The sequence below is a fragment of the Balaenoptera physalus genome (assembly GCF_965194825.1).
Source record: "Balaenoptera physalus genome assembly, chromosome: 13".
In the NCBI taxonomy this organism is placed as follows: Eukaryota; Metazoa; Chordata; class Mammalia; order Artiodactyla; family Balaenopteridae; genus Balaenoptera; species Balaenoptera physalus.
In genome coordinates this window covers 12,914,505-12,935,138 of record NC_138892.1, presented here as the reverse complement: position 1 = coordinate 12,935,138, position 20,634 = coordinate 12,914,505, and the positions used below count along the sequence as shown (strand labels likewise).

General features: G+C 47.5%; 1 long non-coding RNA gene across 1 annotated transcript in view; it reads right to left on the bottom strand.

The window, feature by feature from the left end:
- LOC309641220 overlaps positions 1 to 20,634 on the bottom strand; it is a 120,133-nt gene that overhangs the window by 98,563 nt on the left and 936 nt on the right. The window contains exon 2 of the long non-coding RNA XR_014252567.1: positions 19,140 to 19,222. This is a non-coding gene — a long non-coding RNA (uncharacterized lncRNA). The remainder of the gene's footprint in view (positions 1 to 19,139; positions 19,223 to 20,634) is intronic.

Sequence of the window (20,634 nt, the reverse complement as noted above, 5' to 3'; positions counted from 1 at the left end):
ACTGTGGGGGGCAAGGGCAAAGGGAGTAGCAGGGAGCCGGTGAGGAGGCTTTCTTGGTTGTCCAGGTAAGAAGCAATGGTGATTTGAAAAAGAGCAGTGGTGGCAGAAGTAGAAGGAAGTGTGGATTGGGATATAATTTGGAAGAGGAGGCAATAGGGTAATCAAGCGGCCCCAGCTGCTTGAGTACTCAGGCCCGAGAGGTGGCTATTTTCTCTCCTGGTTTACCCCGGCTTGGCCCTGAGCTGCCCACGCTCTGAGCCCTGCTGCCAGTGTCTGCCGTTCACCCCGCAGCTGGCCACCAACAGTGGGTGGACACCTCCTGCCCTGGAATAGCCTTCCTCCCTTCCCTGCCTTCTGTAGCTAACATCTGCTCGCAGAGTTCTTTATCTCCATTTTCTTCCCTAAGGATTTCTGCCTCTGTCTGAAGACACCTTCTATTAATATAAAGGAAATACCAATGGCCAGCTCCAGCTCTGCCCAGTGTTCTGTCATTTGCAAAGAAACTTTGTGCGTTGTGTCTCCTATGAGACTCAGAAGTCATAATAATGGCTAATATTGATTGAGCACTCACGAGGCACTGGACCAAGCTAAGTGCTTTCCTTACTGTTATGGGTTTAATTGTGTCCCCACAAAAGACATGTGGAACCCCCAGTACCTGTGAATGTGCCCTTATTTAGAAATAGGGTCTTGGCAGGTGTCATCAAGTTAAGATGAGGTCATTAGGGCGGTCCTAATCCAGTCTGACTGGTGACCTTATAATAAGAGAGAGGACAGAGAGACGGGCAGGATTTCAAGCCTCCACCTCTCCGCCTCCCCCCGGAGCCCCGCCCCTCCCATTTGAGGGCTGTCACCTTGCGGCAGAGCTCGGTGCCCACCTGGCTCTAGGAAGGGTGCACCGCTGGTTCCGTCCAGGTGTGCTGGCCTGCGGAGCTCCGCTCGTTACCACTTTCCCACCCCAGTCATACCCGCTCCTGTGTTGTTCTTGCCCCAGACTGTGACAGGGCTCGTTCGGCAGCCCAGCACGACGCAGGGCATTGAGGATCGGCCACCAGTGATTGAAAGACCCATTTTCAGTATCACGGTATTCCAGATTTTGGAAAAATACAAAATTTGAATCATTTACATCTTGAGACATACCGGAAAGTTATATGCGGAATAAAAAAATCAAAATGAACCAAAGTGACTGCTTCAGAAAGCATTCCCATCCCATCCCTCCCTCATATAAAACAATTTCCAGGTTGTCATCTAAATTCCCAGGACTTCCCTGGTGGTCCAGTGGTTGAGACTCCATGCTTCCACCTCAGGGGGCACGGGTTCGATCCCTGGTTGGGGAACTAAGATCCCACATGCCGCGAGACGTGGCCAAAATAATAAATAAATAAAAATTTTAGGGTTTCCCTGGTGGCACAGTGGTTGGGAATCCGCCTGCCAATGCAGGGGACAAGGGTTCAAGCCCTGGTCTGGGAAGTTCCCACACGCCACGGACCAATGAAGCCCGTGCGCCACAGCTACTGAGCCTGCGCTCTAGAGCCCAAAAGCCACAACTACTGAGTCCTCGTGCCCCAACTACTGAAGCCCACACGCCTAGAGCCCGTGTTCTGCAACAAGAGAAGCCACTGCAATGAGAAGCCCATGCACCGCAACGAAGAGTAGCCCCCGCTCACCGCAACTGGAGAAAGCACGCACGCAGCAAGGAAGACCCAACGCAGCCAAAAATAAATAAATAAAATCAATAAATAAATTAAAAAAATAAAAATAAAAATAAAAATAAAAATTTTAAAAATTAATTCTCATTTTCCGGGTTATTGATGAGATGTAGCCCTTCTCCTTATGTTAATAATCATTTAGTAATCTTAAAATGTTAATAATAATCATTGCCATTTCCTCCAGAGTCTGTTTGAACCCCAAGACTATTTCCCAGAGTTTTCATGGAGTCACCTTAGCCTAGGGTGGGGAGACTGGAGGACGATGAGAAGGGAAACTGAGGAAGTTATCATATGGGGAATGAGGAAAGAGGGAGGGAGGGAGGCAAGGGCGGTCCCAAGTCCAGCGCAGCCTCTGGATCCTGACCACTTACCTTCCTGCGAGGCGAATCCCTCTGTCCCCCTCTCCACCCCCATCACCACCACCATCAGGGCCCTGACTACCTGTGATTGTCTAGGTTGTACCTACACAGGAACGCCAGCTGGGAGGGCTGGGAGACCCCAGCTCTCACTGTTTACCAGGTTCTACCCCCTCCCGCATCTGCCCCGAGGAGAGCATCTTCATAACTGGCCCCAGGCCCTGTACTGGCCGACAGCAGCTCTGGCACTACAGAGGATGGAGGGTGCAAGGGGGCCCAGCTTTCCTTTCTTCAGCCAAAGACCCTACTCAACGCATCTGGACCAAAAGGACGCTGTTGACCCTCAACCATCTAGGGAAACGGAAGGGAGAGAAAGGAGGTCTCCCAGCCTACACACACTGACTGTGAGATGTGTGTGGCCCCCCTCTCCAATGATTCCTGGATGTGCCAAAAATACCACCCACTCCATCAGCCTCCAGGCCGGGAGGTGGCCGGCCGGAGCTGAGCAGAGGCCTGTGTGGGCTCGGGCACAGACAGATGCTCCTCTGCTTTATTTCCTATTAGCCTTGTAATACACCGAGTGTAATTGGTGCGTGAATCAATAAACACACTCCCTTTTATGTTCTCCGTGGAAACCGCCCTGTGTCCCTCTGTCTCACTCTGGCACTGTCCAGCTGGTCACCCTGACATTTCTGGAGCTGGCAGAGAAGATACTTTGTTACAGCCCCTAAACTGGGGAGTGACATATTCTCAGGCTCTTGTAAGTGGCAGCTATCACATCATGGGAGGACCAGCCTCCCTTTTCATTCCTGGAGAAAGAGTTTGTTTCCAAATATAAGGAATTGGTGAGGCCAGGTGGCAGCCAGTGGGAACCGAGGCTGGTGAGCGGGCCCCGCCATGTTTGTCCAGGGCTACAGCTTCCTGCAGGCCCTGCTTCTCACTTCCTGCCACCACTGCCACCCTGGCTACCTCCCAGCCCAATTCTGCCAGCGATCTCCAAGGTCCCCCGCATAGCTAATCCTTCTGGACTAGCAAGGAGGCAGTGTCATGGGAAAAGTCTGGCTTTGGGAGACCCACAAACCCAAAATTGAATCCAGATCTGAGTACCCAGGCCAGGTGACTTCACCTCCCCATGCCTCGGTTTCTTCATCTGTAAAATGGGCAGGTCATACCTTTCTCCCTGGCTTTTGGGAAGGATTAATTAAATCTCCCAGAAGCTCTGGCACAGCATTGGTGTCCAACAAATGTTAGTTTGAAGCCCCCTTATATCCTCCCTCCAGTCTGCTTCCCCTATCAGATTGTCATGAAGGGCTTTTCGTTATGCCAAAGAATGAATCCAGGAAATAGTGTGGGGAAGGCCCGGGTTCTTCACTCTGAACGCACAGCTGCGGGTTTACTTATCCCTAGAGCAGTTCTCATGCAGTTCCTTCCGTGGCCAAACATAAAAATCATCAATGAACTGGCCACTTATATACACATCCCTGCCCGAATGTCCCACCCCATTTAACACCAGTGTCCCTGGTGGCTCATCACACCATCTGGTCAGTGGTGAGTCAACCTCACAGACTGACCTCGGCATCCCATGATGCTGTGCCCATGAAATTCAGATTAATTTCATTTGAAAATGCAAATCTCACAAACAAGGCAGGATTTCACGAGCTCAGTGAAAGTGATATTAGAGCATGGTTCCAATCACACACAAAGCCTTTGACCAGTGAGCAGCTAAGAAGCAGCCTTGTGGATTCAGCCCCTCCTCCTCCCCTTACTCATTACACACCCCTGAGCAAGTTGCTTAACCCCTCCATGCTTCAATTTCCTTGTAAAACACACCGAATATGTCCTACCATGTAGAGTTGCGGTAAAAATAAATCCATTAATATACACAAAGAGCCTGCCACATGGTAAGCACTCAGAAAATGCTGGTTATCAGTACAATGTAGAAGGGTGAGACCAGTTAATAATTAACAAAGAGGAAATCAATGAGGATAATGAATAAGTACGTCCAAAGAGAATAATTTACATATCAAAGTACTAAGAGAGGCCCTTAGGAAAACTTGGGAAGCCCTCAAGCATTTTTGCAAAAAAAGACCCTCTTTACAGTGGTGCTGTGAAAATCTAGTAAGAAGTGAAGGTTGTCCTAACACACAATTAGACTGTCTTGTCAGAAAAAATCCACCAAAAGGAGAAAAATGTGATTCATTCTTTGTTCATTCTGAAAATTCGAGGGACTCGTTTAATTATAGTAAAATAGTGTTCAACGTAACTTACAATTTACTTACTTTCATAAATTTTGCTTTATGTTTAGTGACAGGTTGGTCTCATCCAAAGAGATGGCACACGGGCTGACACTGGGCTGAGATGACACTGAGGTCCTTGCCCTTGTGTGACATAAATCCTTGTGTGGCCAGAGAGAGGGTTCAAGCCAGAGGAAACGGAAACAGGAGATTGTCTTTCTTTCTTTGGATCAGTAAATATTTACTGTGCCAATTACTGTTCTAGATCCTTGGGATACAGTCATGAACAAATAGACAAAAAATCCCAACCCTCAATTATGATCTAATTGGCAATCTAACTGGCAAGAGGGACAAAGAGTAAGCTCTAAGCCATAGACACACACTTATTTAAGTTACTTAAATAAGTAACTTATATAGCGCATAAGTGCTTTAGAAAAGGAAAGGAGGATCAGGGTACCAGAGCAGGGGTAAGCAGGGAGGGCCTGGCTGAGAAGGTGGTGCTTGAGCAGACTAGAAAGAATGAAAGAGTGAGCCATGAGATTGTGCAGGGAAAAGCATTTCAGGCAGAGGGAACAGCAAATACAAAGATGCAAGTGTGTCTGGTGTGTTCAAAGGAGCTGCCCGGAGGTCTGTGTAACTGGAGCACAGAGAGGCCACGGGTCAGATTTCACAAGGCCTCATAGGCTGTTGGTTCTCCTCTGGATTCATGGGGGATCAGGGAAGGGGCTTGAGCAGAAGAGGCCAGATGTGGCAGCTGTATGGAGCAGAGACCAGAGGGGAAAGGAGAAAAACAGGGAACCAGATGCAGCTGTCCAAGGTGCGGACACAGCTGGCTCACCCCAGGGGCAGCAGAGGTGGGGTGGGAAGTGGTGGGATTCCAGACACATCCGAAAGATGTAACCAACAGGAGTTGCTGATGGATTAGATGTAGGATGAGAGGGAAAGATGTAGGATAATTCCTAGGTTTTTGGTTTTGGCCCCTGTGGGCCCAGGCCTGGGACCTAGGTCAGCTCCCCATCCAACAGGTCAAGGCTGCAGTGAGTGGTGGAGAGTCAGACACAGCATCCCACAATGCAGCCACTGCCATGTGCAGCCTTGGAAATCATAATAACGGCACACGTCAAGTGTGGACTTACTGGGTGCCAGGCACGGTGCTCTGCTCTGCTCATTTAAGGCTCACAACAAGCCTGTGACATGGGCATCATTAGTTCCGCTTAAGAAATGAAGGACCCTGAGCCCAGAGACGGCACTAAAGTTCACAAAGGTAGGAAGTGACACGACTGAGATGTGAACCTGGGATTGTCTGACTTGATAGCTTGGGTCCCTAACCACTGTGTGACCCTGCCCCACCCCCGTGCCAGGCAGGTCATTTCCCCTCCCTGACCATCTCGCATATGGGAGGGATGACCTCTAGTGGTCTCCCAGCTCTGGTATATTTTGTGCTACAAAATCAGGAGTCAAGAGATCCACATGCCATCTGTCTTGACTTTCCCACTAACTGAACCTGTGACCCTGGGAAAGTCACTCCCCTGATGGGTCTCACCTGGGCTTGATGATCCCTCCAAACCTTTTCTGCTCAAAAACCCTCTGTCTATATGAATACCACCATTTCCAGAAAGTTCTGGTGGGCACCAGTGGACCTTTTCAGAATGAGTGATGGATTGTACTGCCCTCTACACAGAAGACTTCCCAGAGAAGCCCTGTCAAGCCGCCCATCACCCCGGCCTGGCCTGTCAGCATCCCCGCTCTGGCCGGCTGCCCCTCCGAGAATGTGGCAGATGGAGGGGGTAGCCGGGGTCCTGCCTAGGCCTGGTCCCTCAGAACTCCATCCACACCTGCCTTCCTCCTGAGCTCCCGACCTTCCACCTGTCCTCCCTTTCTGTCTTTCATTCCTTTAATCAAAACAAGAAGTGTTCAAAGTCAGGGCTTCGTTTCAACTGAGATAAGGTCTCTAAATGCAAGTCAACATTCACTGCACCCCTGCGACACTGACCCTGTCAACAACCAGGGAGGGAGACAGTTTTATCCCCACCTGTGTTAGTGAGGCGAGGGCCTGGCACAGGAGGGTGGGTCCTTGTCTCCCTCCACCCCATCCCCTGCTCTGGGCAAACCCGGCCTCAGCTCTTCTCTGGGCAAGTCCCACCCCCTAGGTTAACATCCCCATCTCCACAGCACCTCTTCCTCCCCTTCCTCTCAGAGATGCCTCAAGTGCCACCTCCTTCAAGAAGTCCTCCGTGGTTCCCACTGCCCACACCCCACCACCCTCCGCCCTGGGTGCGGGGATGATCAACCTTCCCGTGAAACCGCATAGACAGTTTCATCTTCTTTTTTTCATTTTATTTTTTAATTAAAATTGTATATATTCAAGGTGTACAGCATGATTTGATATACATATACACAGTGAAATGATTACTACAGTCAAGCTAATTAACATATCACCTCCTCACACAGTTACCGTGTGTGTGTGATGAGAGCACCTGAAATCTACTCTTAGCAGATTTCCAGTATTCATTACGCTGCTCTTAACCATGGTCCTCATGCTGCATGTTAGATCCCTAGACTTCTTTATCCTCTATAACTGCAAGATTGTTCCCTCCACCAGCATCACTCCATTTCCCCACCCCCCTGCCCCTGGTGACCACCATTCTACTCTCTGCTTCTACGGAGACAACGTTTTGAGATTCCATATAGAAGCGAGATCACGCAGTTTTTTACTTTCTGTGTCTGCTGAATGTGACTTCTGGTTTTGGTTATTAGGATGAGAGCTGGAAAATAAAGTGCTTTCTGAGTGTAGAGGCTCTAGGGGAAGACGGATCTGGGTTCAAATTCCACTCCTCCTGTTTCTTCCCTCGGCAGCCTTGGGCAAGATATTCTCTGGGCCTCCCTTTCCTCATGAGGCTTCCAGGATATTTCAACTGAATGATCAATTTTAGGCACAGGACTGATAGCAGTACTTTCTGCAGACCAGGCACTGTTCAAAGCCCTTTATGGTCAATTCTCACGGCAGCCCTGTGACATGGGTTCTATCAATAAACCCATTTTACAGAAGAAGAGACTGAAGCACAGAGTGTTGAAGTAACTTGCCCAAAGTTCCCTGGCTTCTCTCCTTCTCTGCTGTGGGCTTTGGGCAAGTCACTTCACCTCTCTGATCTTGGACAAGTTATTTTACTGCTTGTGTGCCCCAGTTACCTTCTCTGGAAAATGGATATCTGGCACGTATTAATACTCAAAAACAGATGGGGTGGTTTTTTTTAATCCTTATCACCTTCATCATCACTACTGATGCAATTACAGGTTTACCCAAAGAGATACTCAGGAAACGTTCAACAAAGGGAGGAGGGAAGGCGGGCAAGAAGGAAGGAGTAAGTGAATGAAGAATGCATGAACATATGAATGAATGAATGTTATCACCCACCCAGAGAAAGCTCTGGAATGCAGAATGGGGGCAAGAGGGTGTGAAGCATATTTAAGTGATACACCTGTGAATTGATGGACCCTGTGGGTGCAGAACAAACAAGGAGCCACATCACTGTAGCTAAATAACTCTCCACCCCTCAGCTGATATCTCCCTTCAACCCCCAGAGCACAAGTCGAGAGGCGTTTGCACCCTGATGGATGGTGATACAGACGGAAACATCAATTGATCATAACTGGTCCATAAATGGACCCCACAACCCAAGTTATCAGTTTAAGATCCCAGGGATGCTTTATTAATATTTCTAACTTATAGGCTCATTTGAGAAGTCATTAGGGGTGACAAACCTAATAAATCATGGGTTAAAAGGACTCCAGACAGCAGCGCACAGGGTCTTCCACACAGCACATGGTGGGTGGTAGCCATTGAACTTTTGAGACAGTCATAGCAACTGTCACCAGGCAAACGGGCTGCCAAAGGGAGTCTGGAGTTGGCGGTGGTGACAGCTGGAAGCAGATTATCAAGAAGATGGCATTTCCTGGTCCAGCAGGGTAGGCAGGGGAAGAAACTGCTATCAGTTGTTCAGTGCTTTGTGCAGGCACTTTATTTGCATTGCCTCGTTTAAGCCTCCTCGAGTCACGTCTGTGCAATTGCTGCCCTGATTCCCACCTACCGGCGAAGCAACCGAGGCTCAGGGAGACTAGGTCACTGGCTCAGTTAAGAGTTAAGCTGGGATTTAAAGGCAGGAGGCACCCACCCAATGATCCATGCTCTTAATCACTGAACTTTTCTGGCCACCAGTCCAATGTCCCCATTCTACAGAGCTGGAGACTGAGACCCAGTGATGTAGACACACACAAGTCAACAGCAGAGCTGGGATGAGGACTCAAGCATCTCGACATCTATTGTCTCATTCTTTCTGGAGTTCTTCCCTGATTCTCTGTCATTCTCGTCTCCTTATCCTGTTGTTTTTTGTTTGTTTGTTTTTTTCTTTCCTTCATAGCATTTATCACCTGCCATGTTATAGATTTATTTCTTTGCATCTCAGCATGCTCATTTGTGAGGGGAGGGTTTGGGCTGTTTAGTCTTATAACAACTTGTACCCCAAGTGTTACAACTGGTTGCACACCGATCTCAAGCATAGGATCTTCCCAGTGGTACCAAAATAACTAAAGTCCACTTGCTAAAATTCTCCCTTTGTTTACACTCCCTGCTGCCAATGGTCAGGAAGAAATGGGACCTCCTACGTTTGCCCCTTTGAGGGTTTTCTCTGTGCCCTGGGGAGTGGACCAGCCCCTTTCACATTGACATGTTTCTTCACAGCTTTTGTGTCTCCTTAAGTTGCCTTTATACTTCTCTGTTTCAGCGTTTTATTTGTTCATGATTAAGTTTGTCACCAAAAAGGCCATCTCACTTCCTTTTCTAAGTTTTTAAGGGACTTGTTCCTTGTAGCTCCAAACTACAAGCTGTAGTCAGGCAATATTCTTGCTTCCCTTCTTGTTAACAATAGAACCCCAATCTTATTCATGGTGGCAGTGTTCCCAGGTTCTAGATTACATTCCCTAGTCCCACCTTCAGCTAAGAGAGGAGGCTTAATGAGATGAAAGAGAAAGTCATTGGATGAGTTTCCTCCCAGAAAGCCTCTTGACAGGGGGCTGACCAAGCTAAGAGACTGGTCCTTCTTCCCTTCTACCTGGAATGTGAACTTGATGTCCGGAGCCCCAGCAGCCAACTTGGACTGTGGGGCAAGCTCGAGGATGAAAGCTGACACTAAGGTAGGTAGACCCTAATGATAGTGAATCTGCCAGCCCAGCCCTGACCTGACACTCCTGGCTCCATTTACATGACAGAAAAAATAAATTAATACTCTATGATCCCTCTTGTGTGTGAAATTTGTGGTTATTTTTATCCAGGATTTCCACCTGTTGGAGCAGGAATGGGTTGCTTCCACAAAAGCTAAACTCTTCTTGTTAAACTCATGTGCCCAGATCATGGTCTGACAGGAGAACACCAGTGAGGCAGTCAGGAGACCTGGGATCCAGTCCTCAATACTCAGGAGTTGTTCTAGGATGACAGATGGATTGTTCCATTCTTCACACTAGTGTTTATTTACATCTCTGCCTCATTGTGGAAAAGAGTTGAGAAGGTTTATTTGAGTACAGAACAACCCAGCACATATTTTCAAGGAAGGAATTGATGAAGAAATCAGGGTGAAGGAAAGGAAGTCCAACACACTCTAAGATCCAAGAGGCCAAATGAGGTGTTTAACTTAGCTTCCTAGGAGCCACAGAGAAAACAGAAACACGACTACCTACAAGTGGTCAGGATGACAGTGATTCTGAAAATTAGATAGCTGCTCAGGTGCTCAAGAGAAGTGGGCTTTTCTCCTGGCCTGGTGGTCTGAGAAGAATTTAACTGTGCGTTCATTAAGAAAACATCATGTGAGCCTCAGCGAGAGCCAGTTCCTCCGGGGAATTCCCAGGACTTCTCCCCCCATCTCTGTAGAGATGAAATGTGGATAGCAGACAAGTTTGACGTTACAGTCTGGAGTAAGAACTGGCCTGTGGCACGGGCATACTGTGCTACCAGTTAAGGGAAGATCTATGTGCATTAACAAACAAGTGGACCTACCTCTACACAGAGAGAGGCCAAAGGAATACCTGTGGGAATGCCTGTGGGAATACCTCTGAGAACACTTGTGGGAATACCTTTGGGAATACTTTAGGGAATACCTCTGAGAATACTGGTGGGAATACTTGTGGGAATACCTGTGGAAATACCTACAGAAATACCTGTGAGAGTACCTGTGGGAATACCAATAAGAAAGCTTTTGAGGATGCCTGTGGGAATACCTATAGAAATACCTGTGAGAGTACTTGTGGGAATACATGTGGGAATACCTGTGGGAATACCAATAGGAAAGCTTTTGGGGATGCCTGTGGGAATACCTGTGGGAATACCTGTGGTACTACCTATGGGAATACATATGGGAACACTCTGGTAATACCTGTGAGAGTACCTATTGTAATACTGTGGGAATACTTGTGGGAACACCTGGGAGAATACCTGTGGGAATACCAATAGGAAGGGGATGCCTGTGGGAATACCTATGGAAATACCTGTGAGAGTACCTATGGGAATACATGTGGGAATACCTGTGGGAATACTTGTGGGACTACCTATGGGAATACATATGGGAACACTCTGGTAATACCTGGGAGAGTACCTGTTGTAATACCTGTGGGAATACTTGTAGGAATACTTGTGGGAATACCTGGGAGAATACGTGTGGGAATACCCGAAGGAAAGCTTGTGGGGATGCCTGTGGAAAGCTGTAATCCTTAAGAGAACAGCTCTGGATCTATTCCCACACCAAAAAATAATGTCCAAGTCCATCAAGCTGAGCCATAACAATTTTAGCTTAAATTTTTTTTCAAAGTACGTTTTACAAATCACCCAAGAAGGCATTAGAGAAATCCTAACACTGCATCCACAGACACCTAATGTTAGGCAAGTGTCACCTCCTGGTGAGTCCCACAAATGGCTGAGTAGGCAAATGTAGCCCTCAGTGACTACATGAGTGAATGCAATTCACAGGTTGTTGAATAAGAGCCAACTCAATGTCGGAGGACATCTGCCAACAGTGACAATTGGGGGTTGGAGCAGTTCATCCTGAGCCAGTTTTTTCTGACAGTAATGAGGCCATTCCTGGTTTCTGACAATAAAACCATGTCATTTGCATAGAAAAGACTTTCAACTTTCTGTTCCTCATAGCAAAGGGCAATTCATTCAGCTCATCCAAAAATTCTTTCAAGTCACAAAGCACCCGTTAGAGGGAGCAGGGACCAGAGCACACGGCTCCTGTGCTCTGTTTGAAATCATGGTCTGCTTTGTCAGGACATGATTCCTCCCAATGCCAGCCCTCAGGCGGTGCTAAGGGGCACATTCTGTCTCAGGGCCCATGGCAGGGTGGGGATGGATACCAGCACCTCTAGGTTAGCCCATAATTGGTTTCTCTCCACATAATTAGTTTCTCTCCACTGAGTCAAAGGTCAAAATCAGTCATTGCTGCTGCAATTCTTATATTGTTCCTGACAAATTTTTGCACCAGTGGCATAAAAAAAGTCAATCGTGTGGAATAAATATGCTGAAAACCCAAGGGTTTCTTCATACAAAATATCAGCCAGAGAAACCCAGACTTGCCATTTCTAAAAGAGGAAATTGACAGGTGATTTTGTTAGAATAGCAAGTAAACCAATAGGTCTGTCATTTGGGGGGAAATAGAGGATGAGCCTTTACAAAGTGGGATAATCTACCCTCTGGGTCCATCCAGACAAGGCTACCTGTAGAATTAAGGAAAATAAGCGACTCGGCTAATGAACGCTTGAAACAGGGCAAGTCCTAATAGAGGTGAGTTGTAAATGTAAAATATACATCAGAATTCAAGCTTAGTATAAAAAAGAATGCAAAATAATTTTATATTGCTTATATTGATATTATTATAGTATTTGGATATGTTGGGCAAATAAAACGTATCATTAAAATTAATGCCAGCTTTTCTTTTTTAAATTTTTTTATGTGACTGCTAAAAAGCTTTAAATTACTTGCATGCACACTGTGGTAGCCATCTCCAAGGTGACCCCCGGTGATTCCCTCTTCCTGATGGTCACACCCTCTTGTGATCCCCTCCCACATTGTATCAGGGTTGGTCTGTGTGACCCACAGAATATTTTTAAGTCCACTTATCATTATGATGTCAATGTTTATGTAACTTTTTGTGTGCATCTCTAAATGTGAACGCCACATGCTTGTCTATGACCAGTTTACAGAATGCAAGGCATCTTCTAGGTTCAAGTAATTCACAAGTTGGTGAATATCACCTTACCACATGCCCTGTATGGCTTCCTTAAAGAAACACTACAGTATTCTTTTAGTAGAATATATCAGAAGCAATGGTATGTCACTCAAAATTAGGTTACAAAAGACACTGCTGCTTCTGCCTTGGTCTCTTTCTCAATCTCTCCATCTCTCTCTCTCTCTCTTTCTCTCTCGTCACTTACCCTAAAGGAAGTTAGCTGCTAATTTGTGAGCAGCCCTATGGAGGATCCTGCAGAGTGAGAAACCAAGGCCTCCAGGCAACACCCATGTGGATGAACCTTCTCAGAAGCAGGTCCTCTGGCCACAGTCCAACCTTCACATAACGGCAGCCAAATCGACATCTTGACTACAGCCTCACGAAAGACCCTGTGTGAGAATCACCCAGCTAAGCCACTCCTGGATTTCTGGTCCTCAGTAACCACGTGACATCATAAACCTTGTCTAGGGTAACTTATTGCACAGCAATAGATAACTAACATGCACGCATTTTATTTCTATTAAGTGGCACTTCCCTGGTGGTCCTGTGGTTAAGACACCGCGCTTCCACTGCAAGGGGCACGGGTGGAATCCCTGGTCAGGGAACTAAGATCCCGCATGCCCTGCGCGGCCAAAAAAAAAAAAAAAGAGAATCCTCTAGAGCAGAGGCTCCTACCCCTAGCTGCACATTAAAATCACTTGAAAAACTTTTTAAAATAGCTGATGCCCAGGCCCACCCCCCAACAGTTGAATGAGTCTCTAGGGGTAGAGCCCCAGCATGGGTATTTTATAAAACTCACCCAGGTGACGTGAATATTCAGCCAAGGTTGAGAGCCCTGCTCTAAGGAAAGGCTTCTCCAGTGTCATGGTGCTTAATTCCACATATCATCTAGGGCTTGGCTACCCCAGGTGTGCTTCCAAAGCCACCTGGGAGCTGTTAGAAAGGCCAAGTCTTGGGCTCCAGCTCAGGTGGACCAAATCAGAATCTGCATTTTAATAAGTTTCCCAGGGAATGTGGATGCACACTGAGCTCTGAGAAGCACTGATTTAGGGCATCAGTTCAGAACTGGTCCTCAGAACCCACACTCCAGATCCCTGCTAAGGGTATCCCAGAATCTCTTCTCCCATAAGCGTTTATTAAGATTGAGCTGTAGGGGCTTCCCTGGTGGTGCAGTGGTTAAGAATCCACCTGCCAATGCAGGGGACACAGGTTCGAGCCCTGGTCCGGGAAGATCCCACATGCCGCAGAGCAACTAAGCCCGCGAGCCACAACTACTGAGCCTGCGAGCCACAACCACTGAAGACCGTGCCTAGAGCCCGTGCTCTGAAACAAGAGAAGCCACTGCAATGAGGAGCCTGTGCACCGCCACGAAGAGTAGACCCCGCTCGCCGCAACTAGAGAAAGCCCGCGTGCAGCAACGAAGACCCAACACAGACAAAAATTAATTAATTAATTAATTAATAAGATTGAGTTGTACACGATCTCCCTCGCCAAGGGATTCTGACACACTGGTGTGCGTGGGGCTGAGCCACGGAGAATTTTGTGACAGTTCCCCCCAGGGGATTCTAAGCTGTAGCCTGGGTGGTGAGATGGGTCTCAATCCGTCCTTTCCCTGAGTTTCTCATCTCACCACGACAGTGGAAGTCAAGAGTTTAAAGATGTCTTATTTCCATACAACATAAATCCTACGAGCCAACCGCCCCATCTAGAACTTACCTAAAGAAACAGTCATTTCTTCCAATTCTAGAGAGGGAAAACTTGCCACATAGGATTTACCCAGTGCTAACGTGTTCATCTCAATGCTGAGGACCAGTCATCATGCCCTGAATCACATCCTTGGGGACGAAGCCCCAGCAAGATGCACCACTATGGCATAGCAAGATTTAAATTTTATTATAACTCTAATAAGCCTCCAAACTCCTCTTCATACATCAACTCACTTCTTTGGTCACAGTTTAAGAATTGTTTTTATTTCTTAGTTCATTTATTTTCTTTTTCCTTCCTGACAGCCTTTATCAAACCAAGAACTACAATGACAAAATCCACATTGAGCCAAATCAAAATGAGCCAACAAAGCCAGTTTTCATTTATTGACAACTCCATTGATAACGGGTGAGCAGTAAAACCCAAGGCATTTCACGGCATTTCAAGAGATTTTCAAAAAAGCAACTTCAACCAATTTGAAAATTCCATTCCTCTCTTTGAAATGCCCCCATTCTTTGAGGTATAACCATGAGTTCTAACAGGCCTGGCCATACCTGTGTTTGAGGTGAGATAGATATTATCGCTTTGTCCCTGTCTGAAAATCACCTTCCTAAACATAGTAAAAAAATAAGACCAGCTAACTAACTGTAATACAATTTACAGCACTATCTCCTTCAAACTGCTTACCATAAATTGCAATATCTATTTGACTGCTTGCTTATCATGTCTCCTCTCTGATCATAACCCTATCTGGACAGGAGTCATGTTGGTCTTAATATATTCCTCCTCCTTAGCCTAGTATCTGACACATACTAGGTACCAAATGAATGTTTGCTGAATGAAGGATTGAGTGGAAAATTTCCCAGATCCATGCCATGCACCGATACTCAGAAATACTAGGCCCTATAAATCCATTGGTGACGAACTGCCCTCTCGGCTTGTTACAGCTGTCTACAGGAGATATGATCTATAGGTAATCAAGGCAGTTCAAGCTGACCCCTGCAAGCCCTATGCCAATATTGATATGCTGGTCTTCCGAGGTTATTATGACTGACTCTATTTTTTCTTCAATATAGAAAATTTATATTTGTATATATGAACAACAAACATGTGGAAAATGAAATTAACAAAACAATTCCACTTACAGGGGAGGCTAAAAGTAACATAGACCACTTAGAAATAAATTCAACAAAAGATGTGGAAAAACCTCTACCCTGAAAACTATAATACATGACTAAAGGTAATTAAAGAAGATCTTTTTTAATTTTTATTTTATATTGGGGTATAGTTGCTTTACAGTGTTGTGTTAGTTTCAGGTGTACAGCAAAGTGATTCAGTTATACATATACATATATCTATTCTTTTTCAAATTCTTTTCCGATTTAGGTGATTACAGAATATTGAGCAGAGTTCCCTGTGCTATACAGTAGGTCATTGTTGGTTATCTATTTTAAATATAGTAGTATGTATATGCCAATCCCAAACTCCCAATTTTTCCCTCCCCTCCACCTTTCCCCTTTGGTAACCATAAGCTTGTTTTCTACGTATGACTGACTTTAAATACATGATGAAAATAGAGGATTTTGACCATCACACACAACCCAAGGTCCAAGCAGACTGCACATACCTGACCAGAGAGATATGAATCAACTTTAAACCAGGTCCAGCCCCTCTGGTTACCAAATGCAGAAAGGAAAGAGCCTTGTGTTCTGTCCTGTGCACTGAGTATCTCCACTCTCCATTTTAAGGCACCTATAGCATATGCCCAGCCTGCTTGGAAGGACAAGTTCTCATTCCCAAGTAAGGGAACATAAGGACCCGGAAGACTACCGAAGGGCTTTGAATGCTCTCAACAGAATCCAGGGTGAAAAAGAATCAAACAAAAGCTCAAAATGGCAGTTCTAAGCATCTCAGTTCCCCCGAGAGACCACGTCAAATACCAAGTCTCAAGTACAAATAGTGCAAGGACGGGGGTCCACTGAGAACTCCTGATCCTCTCACCAGGCCATCCCATGATGGGCCATCTTTATGTCCTTGTCCCATTCCCTCAGTCCATATAAAGTAGCCCACAGAATCCCTGATACACAGAAGTCTAGACCCTGAAAAATTGCTCTGGAGAGAATAGAATGGGAACCCCCCACCTCCAACCTCAAACCTGTCAACCACCAACCCATTGAGGTCTCCATATAGACACTTTTTGGGGAGTTCCTTCTTAAAACTCAGAATTTTGAAATAACTCAAAGAGGCAGCATGGGGGTACAGGGGTCAAACGGGTTAGGATGGGTCATAGAAAGATTGGGTTCAAGCTGGGAATCTGCCTCACTGGTAACTACCAGACAGACCTTGGGCGAGTCCCTTCCCTCATCAGGCTTCAGTCCCTTTGACTGCACAACAGGGAGAGTAACTTCCACTTTCTGTGCAGGCTGCAAACATCAAACACACCAACATGAAGAGGACTTAGGAAATGGTCCAGCTGTGAGCAGTGCAAATACATTCAAGGGTAAGCAGGAGGGGAGGACCGGAGGAGTGCTGTTTCCTTCCTGCCTTCCTTCCTCTCTTCCTTCTTTCCCCACATCTTAGGAGGGAATTAGTCAACGTGCACGTTGCTGAGGAACAGCCCCCATCCCCAGAACAGGTGGTCACACACCTTTCCGGACACAACATCCCAAAGCAAAACGCACTAGATCTGCCACACACACACCGCTGCTCATCCCCCCTACAGCGATAAATGACCTGCCTTCTTCCTGCCCATCGGGCCCCTGGATTTATCCAGAAACGGAGCAGCAGGGGGATGAAGGCAGGCGGCCCCGCTGCAGCGTCCCAGGGAGTGAACGGTGAATAACGAGATCCCCGTGGCTGGTTCACTCTTTCTGCTAGCGATGGGTTTAAGTGTGAGCACGTGTCACAGTCCTGGCCAAGGGGAATAAAGGAAATCCACTTGGAGGTTTCTGGAGAATGTTTTCCTCCGTGATGAAAAGAGTGAGAAAAGGCCAGTCTTCCCCTGCAGCCTCGGGATGAGTGTGTGAAGCCACGAAGCCTGGAGCTGCAGAGACCATCCCCAGCCACGCGGGGAGAAGCTCAAAGACAAAACCAAGGCACTGGGGATGGCAGAGGAGAAAGATGGCAAGTGCCCGCCCTCGGCATTGTTACTGCGCCCAAATGAACCAGCTCTGGAGTCTCCTACCTACAGATATTCTCCTGTGAACTAACAGACCCCTACCGTTTAAGCCTCTTCAAGTTGGGTGTTTGGTTACTTGCAACTGAGCCCATCCTGATACACACCTCCCCCCAGACACCAACACACACAGCCTGTAATTCATCTCTGACTTATTCAAATCCCCGATGGATGCTCCCCTTAACCCTACAGTGGGGTTCATGAACGACCGTTCACAAAAACACCCACGGCTCTGTGTCACCTGTGCGATAAAAGTCAGATCTGAAAAAACTAAAGTACCTTCCCTCACCTGGTCGCTCTCCAGCTCATCATCCTGTTTTGTTTTCTTTATAACATTGTCACAAACGGAAAATACATCATTGGACATTTATCCATTACCTGTTTATTATCTACTTCCAATGTAAGCTCCATGAAAAGAGGGGGGCTTGTCTATTTTGATCACAACTCTATTTCCAGTACGGCAATCACAGTCTGGCACATCACTGTGGGTACTTTAAAAATATTTTTAAATTTTTGTATTGAGTTATAGTCGATATACAATATTATATGCTTCATAGTGATTCACAATTTTTTAAAGTTCTATTCCACTTATAGTTATTATTAAATATTGGCAATATCCCCCGTATTGTATAATATATCCTTGTAGCTTATTTATTTTATACATAGTAGTTTGTACCTCTTAATCCCCTTCCCCTATCCTGCCCCTCTCCCCTGCCCTCTCCCCACTGGTAACCGTTAGTTTTTTCTCTATATCTGTGAGCCTGTTTCTTTTTTGTTATATTCACTAGTTAGTTTTATTTTGTAGGTTCCACATATAAGTGATACTCATACAGTATTTGACTTTCTCTGTCTGATTTATTTTGCTTCACGTACTACCCTCCAAGAACAGCCTTGTTGTTGAAAATGGCAAATGGATGGACATATAAATGAACAGATGGCTCCAACATACCTTTCCAGCGTGTTCTTCCTAAATGCCTCTTCATAAAATAAAATCTCTCTCCCATCAATGAACTAGTAACAATGCACCATGCAGCCAAGTGTCTTTCCTTGCTTGTGTGTTTTAGGGTAGACTGAGGGAACTTGTGTGACAGCTCCCCTTCTCTCCTTCCTCCGCGTCAAAGCTTTCTTTGATCCAAACAGCTGCACAGAGTTACACCTCTGAACTCCTCTGACACTGACCACTGACCACTTTCCACCAAAGTGACCACTTTGCCACTCGCTGGCCTGTCTGCTGCCATCTTCTCCCCTCCCCGACACTCCCCACCCTAGAGTGTGATTCCCTCAGGGCAGGGTCTGTGGCTCATTCATCTGCATTTCTATGTGCCATCTAGTGAGTGGCACATAGTAGATGCTCAAGAAACATCTGTGGGATGAACACACGTGGGAATGCCCAGGCTGTGGCTCACCATGGGGGTGATGGTTTGGAAGGAGAGCAAGTGTCCAGATCCACACCACAAGGACTGCTTTCTTACCCTCCGGGGGGCGGGGGGCAGGTGTTGGAGGGCGAGGCTCACCCCAGAGAGAGAGAGAGAATACAAGGAACTCAAATGAGGTGCCGAAAAGAACAGGTGTGACTCTGGAAACTTCTCTCTCTGAGATGTGGTTCTTCATCTGCACAGCAAGAAGTTTGGACCAGATGGTCTCTGGGGATTATGGCAAAGGGAGCAGAGTGTGGGTTTCAGAGCTGGACTCACCTGGGTTTGAGTGCTGCTTCTTCTACGGGTTAGCTGCGTAGCCTTGTAAGCCGCCACTCATCTCTCTGGGCGCATCTCCTCAGCTGTAAAATGGCATGAGTGACCGCAGTTGATAGGGCTGTTGGGGGGATTAGATGAGGCAGTGCGTGCACAGCCCCTGGCTCCAGGCCTTCCCTCCCCTCCTCTGCTTCAGCCCCTGGAGTCCCTGTCCTCCCTCCTCACCGGCCACCGCAAGTGTCCATCACACCTCCGCCCCAAGCAGAGGGAGACCCACTCTCCCAATGCAACAACTCCTTTGGCCGCCAACAGGGGGCTTGACTCCTGTGGGACTCTGGCCACCTGACCGTAAAGGAGGCATTTCCCTGTGCACCAACCCAGCTGGGCTACTTTCCTCCCGGCCCAGACGAGAAGTCCCCTTCCCAGCATCTAGACAAGGCCTTATATGACTCATTCTGGTCACAGAATAGGAACAGAAGTCACTTAACCGCTTCCACTGCTGACGCATTACCATTCCCTCCTCTGCTCTCTCCTCTTCCCTGGAAATCCTGAAGCCCACAGTTGGAGGACGGGTGGCATCACAGTATGGAAGGAGCCTGGGTTCCCAAGGGGTTGCTCAACTACACTGACTGTGACGTGAGTAAGCAGTGAAGCTCCCAAGATTCGAGCGTTCGCCTGTGACTGCAGCGGTGGCAGTCTCCCCGAGCTGGACCAGACCACCTGAGCCTTCCCAGGGCCACGGCCCCTGAAACAGGACAGGTGCTCTTTGCTCTGACTCGCCCTCCTCAGGGAGTAAGGATCAGCCTTCCCCTTCCCCCTCCCTCCGAGAGGAGGTCTGGATTCTAATGCCCCATTCACACTCCCAGTCTCTCCCAGGGTATCTGTCACCCTCGTGCAGATGGCACCTTGTGGCCAGCCTGGCACCCTGGAGCTCCCCAAAGGCCTGCTTAGAGGAGACTGTGCCGTGGTCTGGGCCTCAGTTTCCCCACACACCCCATGAGGACCTCAGGAGACCCCTCTCGCTCTGATATTTGCAAGCCCAGGAAAGCACATCTTAGAGGGACTGCCCTCGGCCAACACCAAGCGGACCACACCCTGGCCCAGCCTCCAGCCTACGCGTGACCCATAAACTCTCCCTGCTGAGTAAACATGTTTTATGGGGCCTGGGGACACTTCCTGGCCATGCTGTTCCCACCTTCCCTTGTCCCGCTCCGGCCTGGCCAGCTCCCCAGCGCACACACCCCCGGGACCCCCAATTCCCATCCTTCACTTTCCCTCTGCTTCTTACCCCTTTCCCCCAACACCTGCAACCCCGGCTGGCCGTAAAGAGGGTGGAGAGTTGCCTCTCTTATCAGCCGTTTTCTCCTCCTCCCTGGTTACACAGTAATTGGGAACAGAACTCCTGGCAAGGACGGGAGGGTGCCTATCGGCTCCCAGGGAACAGTTTCCTGGACAAAGAGAAAGTGCCCCTTCAGTGCAGTCTCAGGAGGCAAGAGGC